The sequence below is a fragment of the Salvelinus alpinus genome, chromosome 3, assembly GCF_045679555.1.
Source record: "Salvelinus alpinus chromosome 3, SLU_Salpinus.1, whole genome shotgun sequence".
Classification (NCBI taxonomy): domain Eukaryota; kingdom Metazoa; phylum Chordata; class Actinopteri; order Salmoniformes; family Salmonidae; genus Salvelinus; species Salvelinus alpinus.
This window is the reverse complement of record NC_092088.1, coordinates 101072455-101094530: the sequence shown is the minus strand read 5'-3', so window position 1 is coordinate 101094530 and position 22076 is coordinate 101072455. Positions and strand designations below refer to the sequence as shown.

The 22076-nt window shown below is 46.3% G+C and overlaps 2 protein-coding genes across 2 annotated transcripts in view; one reads left to right on the top strand and one right to left on the bottom strand.

Moving 5' to 3' along the window:
• Window positions 1-21293, bottom strand: part of LOC139571619 (inhibitory synaptic factor 2A) — an 84531-nt gene extending 63238 nt beyond the window's left edge. The window contains exon 1 of the mRNA XM_071394663.1: window positions 20721-21293. The gene's annotated coding sequence lies outside the window, so the exon portion shown is untranslated. The remainder of the gene's footprint in view (window positions 1-20720) is intronic.
• Window positions 1-22076, top strand: part of dock1 (dedicator of cytokinesis 1) — an 800130-nt gene that overhangs the window by 469961 nt on the left and 308093 nt on the right. The gene's annotated exons all lie outside the window — the stretch shown is intronic.

The window sequence follows — 22076 nt, the reverse complement described above, 5'->3', positions numbered from 1 at the left end:
TAACAGAGAGGGAGGCAGCCACAGCGAGAGAGGGGGAACGAGAGACTAACAGAGAGGGAGGCAGCCACAGAGAGAGAGGGGGAACGAGAGACTAACAGAGAGGGAGGCAGCCACAGAGAGAGAGGGGGAACGAGAGACTAACAGAGAGGGAGGCAGCCACAGAGAGAGAGGGGGAACGAGAGACTAACAGAGAGGGAGGCAGCCACAGAGAGAGAGGGGGAACGAGAGACTAACAGAGAGGGAGGCAGCCAAAGAGAGAGAGGGGGAACGAGAGACTAACAGAGAGGGAGGCAGCCACAGAGAGAGAGGGGGAACGAGAGACTAACATAGAGGGAGGCAGCCACAGAGAGAGAGGGAACGAGAGACTAACAGAGAGGGTGGCAGCCACAGAGAGAGAGAGGGAACGAGAGACTAACAGAGAGGGAGGCAGCCACAGAGAGAGAGGGGGAACGAGAGACTAACAGAGAGGGAGGCAGCCACAGAGAGAGAGAGGGAACGAGAGACTAACAGAGAGGGAGGCAGCCAAAGAGAGAGAGGGGGAACGAGAGACTAACAGAGAGGGAGGCAGCCAAAGAGAGAGAGGGGGAACGAGAGACTAACATAGAGGGAGGCAGCCACAGAGAGAGAGGGGGAACGAGAGACTAACAGAGAGGGAGGCAGCCAGAGAGAGAGAGGGGGAACGAGAGACTAACAGAGAGGGAGGCAGCCACAGAGAGAGAGAGGGGGAACGAGAGACTAACAGAGAGGGAGGCAGCCACAGAGAGAGAGGGGGAACGAGAGACTAACAGAGAGGGAGGCAGCCAGAGAGAGAGAGGGGGAACGAGAGACTAACAGAGAGGGAGGCAGCCACAGAGAGAGAGGGGGAACGAGAGACTAACATAGAGGGAGGCAGCCACAGAGAGAGAGAGGGAACGAGAGACTAACATAGAGGGAGGCAGCCAAAGAGAGAGAGGGGGAACGAGAGACTAACAGAGAGGGAGGCAGCCACAGAGAGAGAGGGGGAACGAGAGACTAACAGAGAGGGAGGCAGCCACAGAGAGAGAGGGGGAACGAGAGACTAACAGAGAGGGAGGCAGCCACAGAGAGAGAGGGGGAACGAGAGACTAACAGAGAGGGAGGCAGCCACAGAGAGAGAGAGGGAACGAGAGACTAACAGAGAGGGAGGCAGCCACAGAGAGAGAGAAGGGAACGAGAGACTAACATAGAGGGAGGCAGCCACAGAGAGAGAGGGGGAACGAGAGACTAACAGAGAGGGAGGCAGCCACAGAGAGAGAGAGGGAACGAGAGACTAACAGAGAGGGAGGCAGCCACAGAGAGAGAGAAGGGAAGAGAGCCAGCCAGAGAGAGAAGGGGAGAGAGAGAGAGGCAGCCAGAGAGAGATGGGAAGAGAGAGAGAGAGACAGCCAGAGAGAGAAGGGAAGAGAGAGAGAGAGGCAGCCAGAGAGAGATGGGAAGAGAGAGAGAGAGACAGCCAGAGAGAGATGGGAAGAGAGAGAGAGAGATAGCCAGAGAGAGAAGGGAAAAGAGAGAGACAGTCAGAGAGAGAGAAGGGAAGAGAGACAGTCAGAGAGAGAGAAGGGAAGAGATAGAGGCAGCCAGAGAGAGAGAAGGGAAGAGAGAGCGACAGCCAGAGAGAGAGAAGGGAAGAGAGCCAGCCAGAGAGAGAAGGGAAGAGAGAGAGACAGCCAGAGAGAGAGAAGGGAAGAGAGAGAGAGGCAGCCAGAGAGAGAAGGGAAGAGAGAGGCAGCCAGAGAGAGAAGGGAAGAGAGAGGCAGCCAGAGAGAGAAGGGAAGAGAGAGAGAGGCAGCCAGAGAGAGAAGGGAAGAGAGAGAGAGGCAGCCAGAGAGAGAAGGGAAGAGAGAGAGACAGCCAGAGAGAGAAGGGAAGAGAGAGAGAGGCAGCCAGAGAGAGAGAAGGGAAGAGAGAGAGATAGCCAGAGAGAGAGCCAGAGAGAGAAGGGAAGAGAGAGAGAGAAGGAAAGAGAGGCAGCCAGAGAGAGAGAGAAAATATGCCCATTCTTAGTGCGTAGCTGCGTCCAATTGGCAGGCAGCTCTGAGAGTCATGAGAACCTTACTGCCGAAGGGGAGAGCTGGCTGGCCGGCCGGTGACCTGTCTGTGGGAGAGAGAGTCTGCTAACTACATCTGTGGGAGACTGAGAGGTAGTCTGCTAAGTGCTCCGACGGGAGGAAGAGGACACTCAGAGTAGTCAATCATGTTTAAACGGTTCTATTCCTGCCCATCACCTCATAACACTCAGCCGTCCAGCACATCTCACCGGCTACAGAGTCTGCAGTGGGTTTACAAGCATCTAGGGGACTTGGTGTGTCTTGGGGACTTTGTGTGTCTAGGGGACTTTGTGTGTCTAGGGGACTTTGTGTGTCTAGGGGACTTTGTGTGTCTAGGGGACTTGGTGTGTCTAGGGGACTTTGTGTGTCTAGGGGACTTTGTGTGTCTAGGGGACTTTGTGTGTCTAGGGGACTTGGTGTGTCTAGGGGACTTTGTGTGTCTAGGGGACTTGGTGTGTCTAGGGGACTTGGTGTGTCTAGGGGACTTGGTGTGTCTAGGGGACTTGGTGTGTCTAGGGGACTTTGTGTGTCTAGGGGACTTTGTGTGTCTAGGGGACTTTGTGTGTCTAGGGGACTTTGTGTGTCTAGGGGACTTGGTGTGTCTAGGGGACTTTGTGTGTCTTGGGGATGCTGTCTGTTGTTAGACATAGTGTGGTGATGACACCGTGACGTCTGTAGACTAGAGGAAGTGTATCAGGCGGAGGGAGGGAGGGAGGGAGGGAGGGAGGGAGAGAGAGAGAGATGTGAAGGAGAGAGAGCATAGAGAGAGAGATGTGAAGGAGAGAGAGCAGAGAGAGAGAGAGAGAGAGAGAGAGAGAGAGAGAGAGAGAGAGAGAGAGAGAGAGAGAGAGAGAGAGAGAGAGAGAGAGAGAGAGAGAGAGAGAGAGAGAGAGAGAGAGAGAGAGAGAGAGAGAGAGAGAGAGAGAGAGAGAGAGAGAGAGAGAGAGAGAGAGAGAGAGATGCTTCTCGTTCAGTGTGCTCACTGTGCTGATAATTGGGTGGCTGCTGTCAGATACCAACACGTGAAGTCTGATTCCACACCTGCCACATGTATCCACCCACTAACCCCCCGTTGGTATGTCTGTTGGTATGTCTGTTGGTATGTCTGTTGGTATGTCTGTTGGTATGTCTGTTGGTATGTCTGCTGGTATGTCTGTTGGTATGTCTGTTGGTATGTCTGTTGGTATGTCTGCTGGTATGTCTGCTGGTATGTCTGCTGGTATGTCTGCTGGTATGTCTGCTGGTATGTCTGCTGGTATGTCTGTTGGTATGTCTGTTGGTATGTCTGTTGGTATGTCTGTTGGTATGTCTGTTGGTATGTCTGCTGGTATGTCTGTTGGTATGTCTGCTGGTATGTCTGTTGGTATGTCTGTTGGTATGTCTGCTGGTATGTCTGTTGGTATGTCTGTTGGTATGTCTGTTGGTATGTCTGCTGGTATGTCTGTTGGTATGTCTGCTGGTATGTCTGCTGGTATGTCTGCTGGTATGTCTGTTGGTCTGTCTGCTGGTATGTCTGTTGGTATGTCTGCTGGTATGTCTGCTGGTATGTCTGCTGGTCTGTCTGCTGGTCTGTCTGCTGGTATGTCTCATACTATATCAACACCAGACTCACTGACACATGCTACAATCACACTCCCACACAAACACACATACACACCAACTTATGGTACTTCCTGTATATAGCTCCATGTTGATCTGGTACTTCCTGTATATAGCTCCACATTGATCTGGTACTCCCTGTATATAGCTCCACATTGATCTGGTACTGGTACTTCCTGTATATAGCTCCACATTGATCTGGTACTTCCTGTATATAGCTCCACATTGATCTGGTACTGGTACTTCCTGTATATAGCTCCACATTGATCTGGTACTGGTACTTCCTGTATATATCTCCACATTGATCTGGTACTGGTACTTCCTGTATATAGCTCCACATTGATCTGGTACTGGTACTCCCTGTGTATAGCTCCACATTGATCTGGTACTTCCTGTATATAGCTCCACATTGATCTGGTACTTCCTGTATATAGCTCCACATTGATCTGGTACTTCCTGTATATAGCTCCACATTGATCTGGTACTTCCTGTATATAGCTCCACATTGATCTGGTACTTCCTGTATATAGCTACACATTGATCTGGTACTTCCTGTATATAGCTCCACATTGATCTGGTACTTCCTGTATATAGCTACACATTGATCTGGTACTTCCTGTATATAGCTACACATTGATCTGGTACTTCCTGTATATAGCTCCACATTGATCTGGTACTGGTACTTCCTGTATATAGCTCCACATTGATCTGGTACTGGTACTTCCTGTATATAGCTCCACATTGATCTGGTACTGGTACTTCCTGTATATAGCTCCACATTGATCTGGTACTGGTACTCCCTGTATATAGCTCCACATTGATCTGGTACTGGTACTTCCTGTATATAGCTCCACATTGATCTGGTACTTCCTGTATATAGCTCCACATTGATCTGGTACTTCCTGTATATAGCTCCACATTGATCTGGTACTTCCTGTATATAGCTCCACATTGATCTGGTACTTCCTGTATATAACTCCACATTGATCTGGTACTGGTACTTCCTGTATATAGCTCCACATTGATCTGGTACTTCCTGTATATAGCTCCACATTGATCTGGTACTTCCTGTATATAGCTCCACATTGATCTGGTACTTCCTGTATATAGCTCCACATTGATCTGGTACTTCCTGTATATAGCTCCACATTGATCTGGTACTTCCTGTATATAGCTCCACATTGATCTGGTACTTCCTGTATATAGCTCCACATTGATCTGGTACTTCCTGTATATAGCTCCACATTGATCTGGTACTTCCTGTATATAGCTCCACATTGATCTGGTACTTCCTGTATATAGCTCCACATTGATCTGGTACTTCCTGTATATAGCTCCACATTGATCTGGTACTTCCTGTATATAGCTCCACATTGATCTGGTACTTCCTGTATATAGCTCCACATTGATCTGGTACTTCCTGTATATAGCTCCACATTGATCTGGTACTTCCTGTATATAGCTCCACATTGATCTGGTACTTCCTGTATATAGCTCCACATTGATCTGGTACTTCCTGTATATAGCTCCATTCTTGTGTATTTTATATGATTCCTTTTGTTACTATTTTATTTTTTAACTCTGCGTCTTTGGGAAAGGCTCTTAGCAAGCATTTCACAGTAAAGTCTACACCAGTTTTATTTAACACGTGACAAATAACATTTTGTTTTCTTTTCTTTCATTTATCCTTTCTATCTAGTATGATCCCTTCACAGAGAACACGCTCCCCTCTAGTCTGATCCCTTCACAGAGAACACTCCCCCCCTGCTCCCCTCTAGTCTGATCCCTTCACAGAGAACACTCCCCTCCCCCCCCCCCCGCTCCCCTCTAGTCTGATCCCTTCACAGAGAACACTTCCCCTCTAGTCTGATCCCTTCACAGAGGACACTTCCCCCCCTGCTCCCCTCTAGTCTGATCCCTTCACAGAGAACACTTCCCCTCTAGTCTGATCCCTTCACAGAGGACACTTCCCCCCCCTGCTCCCCTCTAGTCTGATCCCTTCACAGAGAACACTTCCCCTCTAGTCTGATCCCTTCACAGAGAACACTTCCCCCCCTGCTCCCCTCTAGTCTGATCCCTTCACAGAGAACACTTCCCCTCCCCTCTAGTCTGATCCCTTCACAGAGAGCACTTCCCCTCCCCTCTAGTCTGATCCCTTCACAGAGAACACTTCCCATCCCCTCTAGTCTGATCTCCTCACACAGAGATAACCTCCTCCCCCCTCTAGTCTGATCCCGTCACAGAGAATACACCTAGAGTGTTTGTAGTGGCCATGTGAAGCAGAACCACAGTGTTTTTTCTAATCTCTTTCAGCCTCTCCTCCTCTCCTTCTCTCTTCCATCTCTTTCTCTCCTCCTCTCTTCCATCTCGTTCTCTCCTTCTCTCTCCCATCTCTTTCTCTCCTCCTCTCTTCCATCTCTTTCTCTCCTCCTCTCTTCCATCTCTTTCTCTCCTCCTCTCTTCCATCTCCTTCTCTCCTCCTCTCTTCCATCTCTTTCTCTCCTCCTCTCTCCCATCTCGTTCTCTCCTCCTCTCTTCCATCTCTTTCTCTCATCCTCTCATCCATCTCTTTCTCTCCTCCTCTCTTCCATCTCGTTCTCTCCTCCTCTCTTCCATCTCTTTCTCTCATCCTCTCATCCATCTCCTCCTCTCTTCCATCTCGTTCTCTCCTCCTCTCTTCCATCTCTTTCTCTCCTCCTCTCTTCCATCTCTTTCTCTCCTCCTCTCATCCATCTCTTTCTCTCCTCCTCTCTCCCATCTCGTTCTCTCCTCCTCTCCTCCTCTCTCCCATCTCTTTCTCTCATCCTCTCTCCCATCTCATTCTCTCATCCTCTCTCCCATCTCATTCTCTCCTCCTCTCTTCCATCTCTTTCTCTCCTACTCTCTTCCATCTCTTTCTCTCCTCCTCTCTTCCATCTCTTTGTCTCCTACTCTCTTCCATCTCTTTCTCTCCTCCTCTCTCCCATCTCTTTCTCTCATCCTCTCTCCCATCTCATTCTCTCATCCTCTCTCCCATCTCATTCTCTCCTCCTCTCTTCCATCTCTTTCTCTCCTACTCTCTTCCATCTCTTTCTCTCCTCCTCTCTCCCATCTCTTTCTCTCCTCCTCTCCCATCTCGTTCTCTTCCATCTCTTTCTCTCCTCCTCTCTTCCATCTCTTTGTCTCCTACTCTCTTCCATCTCTTTCTCTCCTCCTCTCCCATCTCGTTCTCTTCCATCTCTTTCTCTCTTCCATCTCTTTCTCTCATCCTCTCTCCCAGTCACGTTTTGCTTCTCCCAGAACTATTTTCTGTCTTGCCAAGTTATAGCAGCAGAACCAGAGGGGGGAGATGCACAATACAAATCTTCTTCTCCCATCCTCTCTGTTTCCCAGAGACAGACAGAGAGAGAGACAGACAGACAGGGAGATAAAGAGAGAGAGAGAGACAGAAAGAGAGAGAGTTAAACAGAGAGACAGACAGAGAGACAGACAGAGAGACAGACAGACAGACAGACAGACAGACAGACAGACAGACAGACAGACAGACAGACAGACAGACAGACAGACAGACAGACAGACAGACAGACAGACTGTCCTCTCTGGGCAGCCAGGTTTGTATGTCCTCTCTGAGTCTGTACCTAGTCAATGTTTTCTATCAGTCACAGTGGTCAGATAGTCTGCCACCATGTACTGTCTGTTTAGAGACAAATAGCATTGAAGTTAACTTAGATTTTTTGTGGTGTCTTTCCAATAGGTGATATATTTTTGTTTTGTGATGATTTGGTTGGGCCAGATTTTCTGAGGGCTGTCCTGAGTCTCTATGGGGTTGGTTTGGGTTGGTGAACTGACCCTCAGAACCAGCTGGCTGACTGCTGTCCTGAGTCTCTATGGGGTTGGTTTGGGTTGGTGAACTGAACCTCAGAACCAGCTGGCTGACTGCTGTCCTGAGTCTCTATGGGGTTGGTTTGGGTTGGTGAACTGAGCCTCAGAACCAGCTGGCTGACTGCTGTCCTGAGGCTCTATGGGGTTGGTTTGGGTTGGTGAACTGAACCTCAGAACCAGCTGGCTGACTGCTGTCCTGAGTCTCTATGGGGTTGGTTTGGGTTGGTGAACTGAGCCTCAGAACCAGCTGGCTGACTGCTGTCCTGAGTCTCTATGGGGTTGGTTTGGGTTAGTGAACTGAGCCTCAGAACCAGCTGGCTGATGGGACTCTTCTCTGGTTTCATCTCTTGACATTGTAGAGCTGTGTGATGGAATGTTTTGGGGTCACTTGTTTTTAGATGGTTGTAAAATGTGATGTCTCTTTTTTCTATTTGAATGAGGAGGGTTTTGGCCCAATTCTGCCCTACATGCGTTATTTGGAGTTTTTCTTTGCACTTGCAATACAGTCTTGCAAAACTCTGCATGCTGTATTTCAATTGGATGTGTGTCCCATTTTGGTGAATTCATTATTAGAGATTGGACCTCATACTTCACTGCCATATAGAACAATTGGTTCTATAACCGATTGGAACATTTTGAGACCGATTTTAATTGGGATTTTGATTTTAATGTTAATTTTAATGGCATAGAATGCTCTTCTTGCTTTGTCTCTCAGCTCGTTCACAGCCCTGTGAAATCAACCTGTTTTGATGATATTTAGTCTCTCTCTCTCTCTCTCTCTCTCTCTCTCTCTCTCTCTCTCTCTCTCTCTCTCTCTCTCTCTCTCTCACACACACACTTTCTCTCGCTGCTCTCGGTCTCTCTCCCCCTCTCTCACACTTTCTCTCGCTGCTCTCGGTCTCTCTCCCCCTCTCTCACACTTTCTCTCGCTGCTCTCGGTCTCTCTCTCTCTCTCTCACACTTTCTCTCGCTGCTCTCGGTCTCTCTCCCCCTCTCAGGAAAGTGACAAAGCAGAGGAAACTGTATCAGGTGAGATAGGGTTGGATGGGAGAGTGGATGGCAGGCTGAGTGATATGGGAGGTGGGGTAGAGGGAGTGACATGTTCTTTGAGTTGAAGGGTAGAGTGGTGGTGGAGGGAGAGATGAGGGAGAGACATGCTCTTTGAGTTGAAGGGTAGAGCGGTGGTGGAGGGAGAGATGAGGGAGAGACATGCTCTTTGAGTTGAAGGGTAGAGCGGTGGTGGAGGGAGAGATGAGGGAGAGACATGCTCTTTGAGTTGAAGGGTAGAGCGGTGGTGGAGGTAGAGATGAGGGAGAGACATGCTCTTTGAGTTGAAGGGTAGAGCGGTGGTGGAGGGAGAGAGAGAGAGAGACAATGCTCTTTGAGTTGAAGGGTAGAGTGGTGGTGGAGGGAGAGAGAGACATGCTCTTTGAGTTGAAGGGTAGAGCGGTGGTGGAGGGAGAGATGAGAGACATGCTCTTTGAGTTGAAGGGTAGAGCGGTGGTGGAGGGAGAGAGAGACATGCTCTTTGAGTTGAAGGGTAGAGCGGTGGTGGAGGGAGAGATGAGAGACATGCTCTTTGAGTTGAAGGGTAGAGTGGTGGTGGAGGGAGAGAAAGAGACATGCTCTTTGAGTTGAAGGGTAGAGAAGTGGTGGAGGGAGAGAGAGAGACATGCTCTTTGAGTTGAAGGGTAGAGCGGTGGTGGAGGGAGAGAGAGAGAGACATGCTCTTTGAGTTGAAGGGTAGAGCGGTGGTGGAGGGAGAGAGAGAGAGACAAGCTCTTTGAGTTGAAGGGTAGAGTGGTGGTGGAGGTAGAGATGAGGGAGAGACATGCTCTTTGAGTTGAAGGGTAGAGAGGTGGTGGAGAGAGAGAGAGAGACAATGCTCTTTGAGTTGAAGGGTAGAGCGGTGGTGGAGGGAGAGAGAGACATGCTCTTTGAGTTGAAGGGTAGAGCGGTGGTGGAGGGAGAGATGAGAGACATGCTCTTTGAGTTGAAGGGTAGAGTGGTGGTGGAGGGAGAGAAAGAGACATACTCTTTGATTGAAGGGTAGAGAGGTGGTGGAGGGAGAGAGAGAGACATGCTCTTTGAGTTGAAGGGTAGAGCGGTGGTGGAGGGAGAGAGAGAGAGACATGCTCTTTGAGTTGAAGGGTAGAGCGGTGGTGGAGGGAGAGAGAGAGAGACAAGCTCTTTGAGTTGAAGGGTAGAGCGGTGGTGGAGGTAGAGATGAGGGAGAGACATGCTCTTTGAGTTGAAGGGTAGAGCGGTGGTGGAGGGAGAGAGAGAGAGACAATGCTCTTTGAGTTGAAGGGTAGAGCGGTGGTGGAGGGAGAGATGAGAGACATGCTCTTTGAGTTGAAGGGTAGAGTGGTGGTGGAGGGAGAGAAAGAGACATGCTCTTTGAGTTGAAGGGTAGAGAGGTGGTGGAGGGAGAGAGAGAGAGACATGCTCTTTGAGTTGAAGGGTAGAGCGGTGGTGGAGGGAGAGAGAGAGAGACAAGCTCTTTGAGTTGAAGGGTAGAGCGGTGGTGGAGGTAGAGATGAGGGAGAGACATGCTCTTTGAGTTGAAGGGTAGAGAGGTGGTGGAGAGAGAGAGAGAGACAATGCTCTTTGAGTTGAAGGGTAGAGAGGTGGTGGAGGGAGAGAGAGAGACATGCTCTTTGAGTTGAAGGGTAGAGCGGTGGTGGAGGGAGAGAGAGAGAGACATGCTCTTTGAGTTGAAGGGTAGAGCGGTGGTGGAGGGAGAGAGAGAGAGACAAGCTCTTTGAGTTGAAGGGTAGAGCGGTGGTGGAGGTAGAGATGAGGGAGAGACATGCTCTTTGAGTTGAAGGGTAGAGCGGTGGTGGAGGGAGAGAGAGAGAGACAATGCTCTTTGAGTTGAAGGGTAGAGCGGTGGTGGAGGGTGAGAGAGAGAGACATGCTCTTTGAGTTGAAGGGTAGAGCGGTGGTGGAGGGAGAGATGAGGGAGAGACATGCTCTTTGAGTTGAAGGGTAGAGCGGTGGTGGAGGGAGAGGGAGAGAGACATGCTCTTTGAGTTGAAGGGTTGAGCGGTGGTGGAGGGAGAGAAAGAGACAATGCTCTTTGAGTTGAAGGGTAGAGCGGTGGTGGAGGGAGAGAGAGAGAGACATGCTCTTTGAGTTGAAGGGTAGAGCGGTGGTGGAGGGAGAGAGAGAGAGACAAGCTCTTTGAGTTGAAGGGTAGAGCGGTGGTGGAGGTAGAGATGAGGGAGAGACATGCTCTTTGAGTTGAAGGGTAGAGAGGTGGTGGAGAGAGAGAGAGAGACAATGCTCTTTGAGTTGAAGGGTAGAGCGGTGGTGGAGGGAGAGAAAGAGACATGCTCTTTGAGTTGAAGGGTAGAGTGGTGGTGGAGGGAGAGAAAGAGACATGCTCTTTGATTGAAGGGTAGAGAGGTGGTGGAGGGAGAGAGAGAGACATGCTCTTTGAGTTGAAGGGTAGAGAGGTGGTGGAGAGAGAGAGAGAGACAATGCTCTTTGAGTTGAAGGGTAGAGAGGTGGTGGAGAGAGAGAGAGAGACAATGCTCTTTGAGTTGAAGGGTAGAGCGGTGGTGGAGGGAGAGAGAGACATGCTCTTTGAGTTGAAGGGTAGAGCGGTGGTGGAGGGAGAGAGAGAGAGACAAGCTCTTTGAGTTGAAGGGTAGAGCGGTGGTGGAGGTAGAGATGAGGGAGAGACATGCTCTTTGAGTTGAAGGGTAGAGAGGTGGTGGAGAGAGAGAGAGAGACAATGCTCTTTGAGTTGAAGGGTAGAGCGGTGGTGGAGGGAGAGAGAGACATGCTCTTTGAGTTGAAGGGTAGAGCGGTGGTGGAGGGAGAGATGAGAGACATGCTCTTTGAGTTGAAGGGTAGAGTGGTGGTGGAGGGAGAGAAAGAGACATGCTCTTTGAGTTGAAGGGTAGAGAGGTGGTGGAGGGAGAGAGAGAGACATGCTCTTTGAGTTGAAGGGTAGAGCGGTGGTGGAGGGAGAGATAGAGAGACATGCTCTTTGAGTTGAAGGGTAGAGCGGTGGTGGAGGGAGAGCGAGAGAGACAAGCTCTTTGAGTTGAAGGGTAGAGCGGTGGTGGAGCTAGAGATGAGGGAGAGACATGCTCTTTGAGTTGAAGGGTAGAGCGGTGGTGGAGGGAGAGAGAGAGAGACAATGCTCTTTGAGTTGAAGGGTAGAGCGGTGGTGGAGGGTGAGAGAGAGAGACATGCTCTTTGAGTTGAAGGGTAGAGCGGTGGTGGAGGGAGAGATGAGGGAGAGACATGCTCTTTGAGTTGAAGGGTAGAGCGGTGGTGGAGGGAGAGGGAGAGAGACATGCTCTTTGAGTTGAAGGGTTGAGCGGTGGTGGAGGGAGAGAAAGAGACAATGCTCTTTGAGTTGAAGGGTAGAGCGGTGGTGGAGGGTGAGAGAGAGAGACATGCTCTCTGAGTTGAAGGGTAGAGCGGTGGTGGAGAGATGAGGGAGAGACATGCTCTTTGAGTTGAAGGGTAGAGCGGTGGTGGAGGGAGAGAGACAAGCTCTTTGAGTTGAAGGGTAGAGCGGTGGTGGAGGGAGAGAGAGACATGCTCTTTGAGTTGCAACTGAAGGACAATGACAATCAGTGAGGTCTAAATGGTCACTGATCCTGAGCTCAGTAGTGAGACGGTGGGATCACCATGTTCACTAATCTAGATTACTCTTCAGTTAAGGTGCTTCATCTGAGCAGCAGTCAACTGACTGACACACACACACACACACACACACACACACACACACACACACACACACACACACACACACACACACACACACACACACACACACACACACACACACACAGCACACACACACACACAGCTCTCATTAGGTATTCAGCCCCTGCCAGAAACAGTGGTCTGTGTTCTCCCTGCATACCAGAACAATACATTCCTTTAGAGAGTCAAATCTGTTTCGAACAACTCCACACCTTAAACAAGATGCTGTATATCTGACTTAGAAATACATTATTAACAATGTTATGTAACATCCACTCCTTCGTTACCAAGACAACAGCATCATCACTCTAGATATCTGTAGTTCCATGTATCTTATTCTCTGTAGTTCCCCCATATCTTATTCTCTGTAGTCCCCCATATCTTATTCTCTGTAGTTCCCCCGTATCTTATTCTCTGTAGTTCCCCCTGTATCTTATTCTCTGTAGTTCCACATATCTTATCCTCTGTAGTTCCACATATCTTATTCTCTGTAGTCCCCCATATCTTATTCTCTGTAGTTCCACGTATCTTATTCTCTGTAGTTCCCCCATATCTTATTCTCTGTAGTTCCCCGTATCATATTCTCTGTAGTTCCTCATATCTTATTCTCTGTAGTTCCCCGTATCTTATTCTCTGTAGTTCCCCGTATCTTATTCTCTATAGTTCCCCCATATCTTATTCTCTGTAGTTCCCCCATATCTTATTCTCTGTAGTCCCCCATATCTTATTCTCTGTAGTTCCCCCATATCTTATTCTCTGTAGTCCCCCATATCTTATTCTCTGTAGTCCCCCATATCTTATTCTCTGTAGTTCCCCGTATCTTATTCTCTGTAGTTCCCCATATCTTATTCTCTGTAGTTCCCCGTATCTTATTCTCTGTAGTCCCCCATATCTTATTCTCTGTAGTTCCCCCGTATCTTATTCTCTGTAGTTCCCCCTGTATCTTATTCTCTGTAGTTCCACATATCTTATCCTCTGTAGTTCCCCGTATCTTATTCTCTGTAGTTCCCCCATATCTTATTATCTGTAGTTCCCCCATATCTTATTCTCTGTAGTTCCCCATATCTTATTCTCTGTAGTTCCCCCATATCTTATTCTCTGTAGTTCCCCCATATATTATTCTCTGTAGTCCCCCATATCTTATTCTATGTAGTTCCCCCATATCTTATTCTCTGTAGTCCCCCATATCTTATTCTCTGTAGTCCCCCATATCTTATTCTCTGTAGTTCCCCGTATCTTATTCTCTGTAGTTCCCCCATATCTTATTCTCTGTAGTCCCCCATATCTTATTCTCTGTAGTTCCCCCGTATCTTATTCTCTGTAGTTCCCCCTGTATCTTATTCTCTGTAGTTCCACATATCTTATCCTCTGTAGTTCCACATATCTTATTCTCTGTAGTCCCCCATATCTTATTCTCTGTAGTTCCCCGTATCTTATTCTCTGTAGTTCCCCCATATCTTATTCTCTGTAGTTCCCCGTATCTTATTCTCTGTAGTTCCCCATATCTTATTCTCTGTAGTTCCCCGTATCTTATTCTCTGTAGTTCCCCGTATCTTATTCTCTATAGTTCCCCCATATCTTATTCTCTGTAGTTCCCCCATATCTTATTCTCTGTAGTCCCCCATATCTTATTCTCTTTAGTTCCCCCATATCTTATTCTCTGTAGTCCCCCATATCTTATTCTCTGTAGTCCCCCATATCTTATTCTCTGTAGTTCCCCGTATCTTATTCTCTGTAGTTCCCCATATCTTATTCTCTGTAGTTCCCCGTATCTTATTCTCTGTAGTTCCCCGTATCTTATTCTCTGTAGTTCCCCGTATCTTATTCTCTATAGTTCCCCCATATCTTATTCTCTGTAGTTCCCCCATATCTTATTCTCTGTAGTCCCCCATATCTTATTCTCTGTAGTCCCCCATATCTTATTCTCTGTAGTTCCCCCGTATCTTATTCTCTGTAGTTCCCCCTGTATCTTATTCTCTGTAGTTCCACATATCTTATCCTCTGTAGTTCCCCGTATCTTATTCTCTGTAGTTCCCCCATATCTTATTATCTGTAGTTCCCCCATATCTTATTCTCTGTAGTTCCCCATATCTTATTCTCTGTAGTTCCCCCATATCTTATTCTCTGTAGTTCCCCCATATCTTATTCTCTGTAGTCCCCCATATCTTATTCTATGTAGTTCCCCCATATCTTATTCTCTGTAGTTCCCCCATATCTTATTATCTGTAGTCCCCCATATCTTATTCTCTGTAGTCCCCCATATCTTATTCTCTATAGTTCCACATATCTTATCCTCTGTAGTTCCACATATCTTATTCTCTGTAGTCCCCCATATCTTATTCTCTGTAGTTCCCCGTATCTTATTCTCTGTAGTTCCCCCATATCTTATTCTCTGTAGTTCCCCGTATCTTATTCTCTGTAGTTCCCCATATCTTATTCTCTGTAGTTCCCCCTGTATCTTATTCTCTGTAGTTCCCCATATCTTATCCTCTGTAGTTCCACATATCTTATTCTCTGTAGTCCCCCATATCTTATTCTCTGTAGTTCCCCGTATCTTATTCTCTGTAGTCCCCCATATCTTATTCTCTGTAGTTCCCCCATATCTTATTCTCTGTAGTTCCCCCATATCTTATTCTCTGTAGTTCCCCATATCTTATTCTCTGTAGTTCCCCCATATCTTATTCTCTGTAGTTCCCCCATATCTTATTCTCTGTAGTTCCCCCATATCTTATTCTCTGTAGTTCCCCGTATCTTATTCTATGTAGTTCCCCCATATCTTATTCTCTGTAGTTCCCCATATCTTATTCTCTGTAGTTCCCCCATATCTTATTCTCTGTAGTTCCCCATATCTTATGCTCTGTAGTTCCCCGTATCTTATTATCTGTAGTCCCCCATATCTTATTCTCTGTAGTCCCCCATATCTTATTCTCTATAGTTCCCCCATATCTTATTCTCTGTAGTTCCCCCATATCTTATTCTCTGTAGTTCCCCATATCTTATTCTCTGTAGTCCCCCATATCTTATTCTCTATAGTTCCCCCATATCTTATTCTCTGTAGTTCCCCCGTATCTTATTCTCTGTAGTCCCCCGTATCTTATTCTCTGTAGTCCCCCATATCTTATTCTCTGTAGTCCCCCCATATCTTATTCTCTGTAGTCCCCCGTATCTTATTCTCTGTAGTTCCCCATATCTTATTCTCTGTAGTCCCCCGTATCTTATTCTCTGTAGTTCCCCGTATCTTATTCTCTGTAGTTCCCCGTATCTTATTCTCTGTAGTTCCCCATATCTTATTCTCTGTAGTTCCCCATATATTATTCTCTGTAGTCCCCCGTATCTTATTCTCTGTAGTTCCCCTGTATCTTATTCTCTGTAGTTCCCCGTATCTTATTCTCTGTAGTTCCCCGTATCTTATTCTCTGTAGTTCCCCATATCTTATTCTCTGTAGTTCCCCATATCTTATTCTCTGTAGTCCCCCGTATCTTATTCTCTGTAGTTCCCCGTATCTTATTCTCTGTAGTTCCCCCGTAGCTTATTCTCTGTAGTTCCCCGTATCTTATTCTCTGTAGTTCCATGTATCTTATTCTCTGTAGTCCCCCGTATCTTATTCTCTGTAGTTCCCCGTATCTTATTCTCTGTAGTTCCCCGTATCTTATTCTCTGTAGTTCCCCATATCTTATTCTCTGTAGTTCCCCATATATTATTATCTGTAGTCCCCCATATCTTATTCTCTGTAGTCCCCCATATCTTATTCTCTGTATTTCCCCATATCCTATTCTCTGTAGTCCCCCTGTATCTTATTCTCTGTAGTTCCCCCCGTATCTTATTCTCTATAGTTCCCCCATATCTTATTCTCTGTAGTCCCCCATATCTTATTCTCTGTAGTTCCCCCGTATCTTATTCTCTGTAGTTCCCCCTGTATCTTATTCTCTGTAGTTCCACATATCTTATCCTCTGTAGTTCCCCGTATCTTATTCTCTGTAGTCCCCCGTATCTTATTCTCTGTAGTTCCACATATCTTATCCTCTGTAGTTCCCCGTATCTTATTCTCTGTAGTCCCCCGTATCTTATTCTCTGTAGTTCCCCATATCTTATTCTCTGTAGTTCCCCATATCTTATTCTATGTAGTTCCACATATCTTATCCTCTGTAGTTCCCCGTATCTTATTCTCTGTAGTCCCCCGTATCTTATTCTCTGTAGTTCCCCGTATCTTATTCTCTGTAGTCCCCCGTATCTTATTCTCTGTAGTTCCCCATATCTTATTCTCTGTAGTCCCCCGTATCTTATTCTCTGTAGTTCCCCATATCTTATTCTCTGTAGTTCCACATATCTTATCCTCTGTAGTTCCCCGTATCTTATTCTCTGTAGTCCCCCGTATCTTATTCTCTGTAGTTCCCCGTATCTTATTCTCTGTAGTCCCCCGTATCTTATTCTCTGTAGTTCCCCATATCTTATTCTCTGTAGTTCCCCCCGTATCTTATTCTCTATAGTTCCCCCATATCTTATTCTCTGTAGTCCCCCATATCTTATTCTCTGTAGTTCCCCCGTATCTTATTCTCTGTAGTTCCCCCTGTATCTTATTCTCTGTAGTTCCACATATCTTATCCTCTGTAGTTCCCCGTATCTTATTCTCTGTAGTCCCCCGTATCTTATTCTCTGTAGTTCCACATATCTTATCCTCTGTAGTTCCCCGTATCTTATTCTCTGTAGTCCCCCGTATCTTATTCTCTGTAGTTCCCCATATCTTATTCTCTGTAGTTCCCCATATCTTATTCTCTGTAGTTCCCCCATATCTTATTCTATGTAGTTCCCCCATATCTTATTCTCTGTAGTTCCCCCATATCTTATTATCTGTAGTTCCCCCGTATCTTATTATCTGTAGTCCCCCATATCTTATTCTCTGTAGTTCCCCCATATCTTATTCTCTGTAGTTCCCCCATATCTTATTCTCTGTAGTTCCCCCATATCTTATTCTCTGTAGTTCCCCCATATCTTATTATCTGTAGTTCCCCCGTATCTTATTATCTGTAGTCCCCCATATCTTATTCTCTGTAGTTCCCCCATATCTTATTCTCTATAGTTCCCCCATATCTTATTCTATGTAGTTCCCCCATATCTTATTCTCTGTAGTTCCCCCATATCTTATTCTCTGTAGTCCCCCATATCTTATTCTCTGTAGTTCCCCCATATCTTATTCTCTGTAGTTCCCCCATATCTTATTCTCTATAGTTCCCCCATATCTTATTCTCTGTAGTTCCCCCATATCTTATTCTCTATAGTTCCCCCATATCTTATTCTATGTAGTTCCCCCATATCTTATTCTCTGTAGTTCCCCCATATCTTATTCTCTATAGTTCCCCCATATCTTATTCTCTGTAGTTCCCCCATATCTTATTCTCTATAGTTCCCCCATATCTTATTCTATGTAGTTCCCCCATATCTTATTCTCTGTAGTCCCCCATATCTTATTCTCTGTAGTCCCCCATATCTTATTCTCTGTAGTTTCCCCATATCTTATTCTCTATAGTTCCCCCATATCTTATTCTCTGTAGTTCCCCCATATCTTATTCTCTGTAGTTCCCCCATATCTTATTCTCTATAGTTCCCCATATCTTATTCTCTATAGTCCCCCATATCTTATTCTCTGTAGTCCCCCGTATCTTATTATCTGTAGTCCCCCATATCTTATTCTCTGTAGTTCCCCCATATCTTATTCTCTGTAGTTCCCCCATATCTTATTCTCTGTAGTCCCCCGTATCTTATTCTCTGTAGTCCCCCATATCTTATTCTCTGTAGTCCCCCATATCTTATTCTCTGTAGTTCCCCCATATCTTATTCTCTGTAGTTCCCCCGTATCTTATTCTCTGTAGTTCCCCTGTATCTTATTCTCTGTAGTTCCCCCATATCTTATTCTCTGTAGTTCCACATATCTTATTATCTGTAGTCCCCCATATCTTATTCTCTGTAGTTCCCCCATATCTTATTATCTGTAGTCCCCCGTATCTTATTCTCTGTAGTTCCCCATATCTTATTCTCTGTAGTTCCCCCATATCTTATTCTCTGTAGTTCCCCCATATCTTATTCTCTGTAGTTCCCCCATATCTTATTCTCTGTAGTTCCCCCGTATCTTATTCTCTGTAGTTCCCCCGTATCTTATTCTCTGTAGTTCCCCTGTATCTTATTCTCTGTAGTCCCCCTGTATCTTATTCTCTGTAGTTCCCCCATATCTTATTCTCTGTAGTTCCCCCGTATCTTATTCTCTGTAGTTCCCCTGTATCTTATTCTCTGTAGTTCCCCCGTATCTTATTCTCTGTAGTTCCACATATCTTATTATCTGTAGTCCCCCATATCTTATTCTCTGTAGTTCCCCCATATCTTATTATCTGTAGTCCCCCGTATCTTATTCTCTGTAGTTCCCCATATCTTATTCTCTGTAGTTCCCCCATATCTTATTCTCTGTAGTTCCACATATCTTATTATCTGTAGTCCCCCATATCTTATTCTCTGTAGTTCCCCCATATCTTATTATCTGTAGTCCCCCGTATCTTATTCTCTGTAGTTCCCCATATCTTATTCTCTGTAGTTCCCCCATATCTTATTCTCTGTAGTTCCACATATCTTATTATCTGTAGTCCCCCATATCCTATTATCTGTAGTCCCCCGTATCTTATTCTCTGTAGTTCCCCATATCTTATTCTCTGTAGTTCCCCCATATCTTATTCTCTGTAGTTCCACATATCTTATTATCTGTAGTCCCCCATATCTTATTATCTGTAGTCCCCCATATCTTATTATCTGTAGTCCCCCGTATCTTATTCTCTGTAGTTCCCCATATCTTATTCTCTGTAGTTCCACATATCTTATTCTCTGTAGTTCCCCCATATCTTATCCTCTATAGTTCCCACATATATTATTCTCTGTAGTTCCCCCATATCTTATCCTCTATAGTTCCCACATATATTATTCTCTGTAGTTCCCCCATATCTTATTCTCTGTAGTTCCCCATATCTTATTCTCTGTAGTTCCCCCATATCTTATTCTCTGTAGTTCCCCCATATCTTATTCTCTGTAGTTCCACATATCTTATTATCTGTAGTCCCCCATATCTTATTATCTGTAGTCCCCCGTATCTTATTCTCTGTAGTTCCCCATATCTTATTCTCTGTAGTTCCCCCATATCTTATTATCTGTAGTTCCACATATCTTATTATCTGTAGTCCCCCATATCTTATTATCTGTAGTCCCCCATATCTTATTATCTGTAGTCCCCCGTATCTTATTCTCTGTAGTTCCCCATATCTTATTCTCTGTAGTTCCACATATCTTATTCTCTGTAGTTCCCCCATATCTTATCCTCTATAGTTCCCACATATATTATTCTCTGTAGTTCCCCCATATCTTATCCTCTATAGTTCCCACATATATTATTCTCTGTAGTTCCCCCATATCTTATTCTCTGTAGTTCCCCATATCTTATTCTCTGTAGTTCCCCCATATCTTATTCTCTGTAGTCCCCCATATCTTATTCTCTGTAGTTCCCCCATATCTTATCCTCTATAGTTCCCACATATATTATTCTCTGTAGTTCCCCCATATCTTATCCTCTATAGTTCCCACATATATTATTCTCTGTAGTTCCCCCTGTATCTTATTCTCTGTAGTTCCCCCATATCTTATCCTCTATAGTTCCCACATATATTATTCTCTGTAGTTCCCCCTGTATCTTATTCTCTGTAGTTCCCCCTGTATCTTATTCTCTGTAGTTCCCCCATATCTAATCCTCTATAGTTCCCACATATATTATTCTCTGTAGTTCCCCCATATCTTATCCTCTATAGTTCCCACATATATTATTCTCTGTAGTTCCCCCTGTATCTTATTCTCTGTAGTTCCCCCATATCTTATCCTCTATAGTTCCCACATATATTATTCTCTGTAGTTCCCCCTGTATCTTATTCTCTGTAGTTCCCCCATATCTTATCCTCTATAGTTCCCACATATCTTATTCTCTGTAGTTCCATGTATCTTATTCTCTGTAGTTCCCCCGTATCTTATTCTCTGTAGTTCCCCGTATCTTATTCTCTGTAGTTCCCCGTATCTTATTCTCTGTAGTTCCCCCGTATCTTATTCTCTGTAGTTCCCCCGTATCTTATTCTCTGTAGTTCCCCCGTATCTTATTCTCTGTAGTTCCCCCATATCTTATTCTCTGTAGTTCCCCGTATCTTATTCTCTGTAGTTCCCCGTATCTTATTCTCTGTAGTTCCCCCGTATCTTATTCTCTGTAGTTCCCCCGTATCTTATTCTCTGTAGTTCCCCCATATCTTATTCTCTGTAGTTCCCCGTATCTTATTCTCTACCCAACACTAATTTCAGACCCATCCTCTTCCATCCAGAGGTATCTGAACAATCCTCTGTATCTACTCCAGCGGGTTTAACTGAGATATGGAAAGAGCCCAGGCGACTCACCTCCGTGGTAAATCACTGACGAACAGGACCTGACAGCAGCATAGATCCCTGCTAGTGCCCACCGTGCATGTCTGTTCGTGGGTTAGTCTCCCTGGGAGAAGGCTATGCCATGGTAGACGTACGCAGGACCAGAGTCCCCGGCAGGGCAGTCGTTGTATAGTTCCTATAGTTGAGGCACATTGGCTGTTTGCTGCCTTCGTACCAGTAGAGAGAGTACGGTTCCCTTTTCTTCTAAGCCCACAGCGAGCAAGACTGGAATCAGGTACTCCCCCTTTTCTGCTCCTCCTTCTCTCCTTCTCCCTCAGTAAAGCAGAGAGCGGCTCACACACACTGAAAGTCCGGGGTGCTCGCTGGCTCACCGACACACACACTGATAGTCCGGGGCGCTCGCTGGCTCACCGACACACACACTGAAAGTCCGGGGAGCTCGCTGGCTCATCGACACACACACACTGAAAGTCCGGGGTGCTCAGATAGCAGACACTCAGCACACATCGAATATCTCCTTTACTGCCACTGCAGCTCATCTCTCCCTCTATCTGTGTGGAGAGGGAGAGAGAGAGTTGGAGGGAGCACGAGATGGGGATGAGAGGGAGGGGGAGAGAGAGAATAGGGAAGAGGGGGGGGGGTGGGAAGAGAATATGAGGGGGAGAGAGAGAGGGAGGAGGGGTGCTGAGAGAGAGAGATACAGAGAGTGAGAGAGAGACAGTCAGAGAGCGTGAGAGAGAGGTACGGAGAGCTTGAGAGAGATACGGAGAGCTTGAGAGAGATACGGAGAGCTTGAGAGAGATATGGAGAGAGAGAGAGATATGGAGAGAGAGAGAGATATACGGAGAGCGAGAGAGAGATACGGAGAGAGCGAGAGATACGGAGAGAGATACGGATAGAGAGATACAGAGAGAGAGAGAGAGAGATATACGGAGAGAGATACGGATAGAGAGAGAGATACGGATAGAGAGAGAGAGAGATATGGAGAGCGAGAGAGAGATACGGAGAGAGAGAGAGAGCGAGAGATATACGGAGAGAGATACGGATAGAGAGATACGGATAGAGAGAGAGAGAGATACGGATAGAGAGAGATACGGAGAGAGAGAGAGAGAGATACGGAGAGTGAGAGATATACGGAGAGAGATACGGATAGAGAGAGAGAGAGATACGGATAGAGAGAGATACGGAGAGAGAGAGAGAGAGATACGGAGAGTGAGAGATATACGGAGAGAGATACCGAGAGAGAGAGAGAGATATACGGAGATAGAGAGATATACGGAGAGAGAGAGAGAGAGATATATACGGAGAGAGATACGGATAGAGAGAGAGAGAGATACGGAGAGAGAGAGAGATATACGGAGAGTGAGA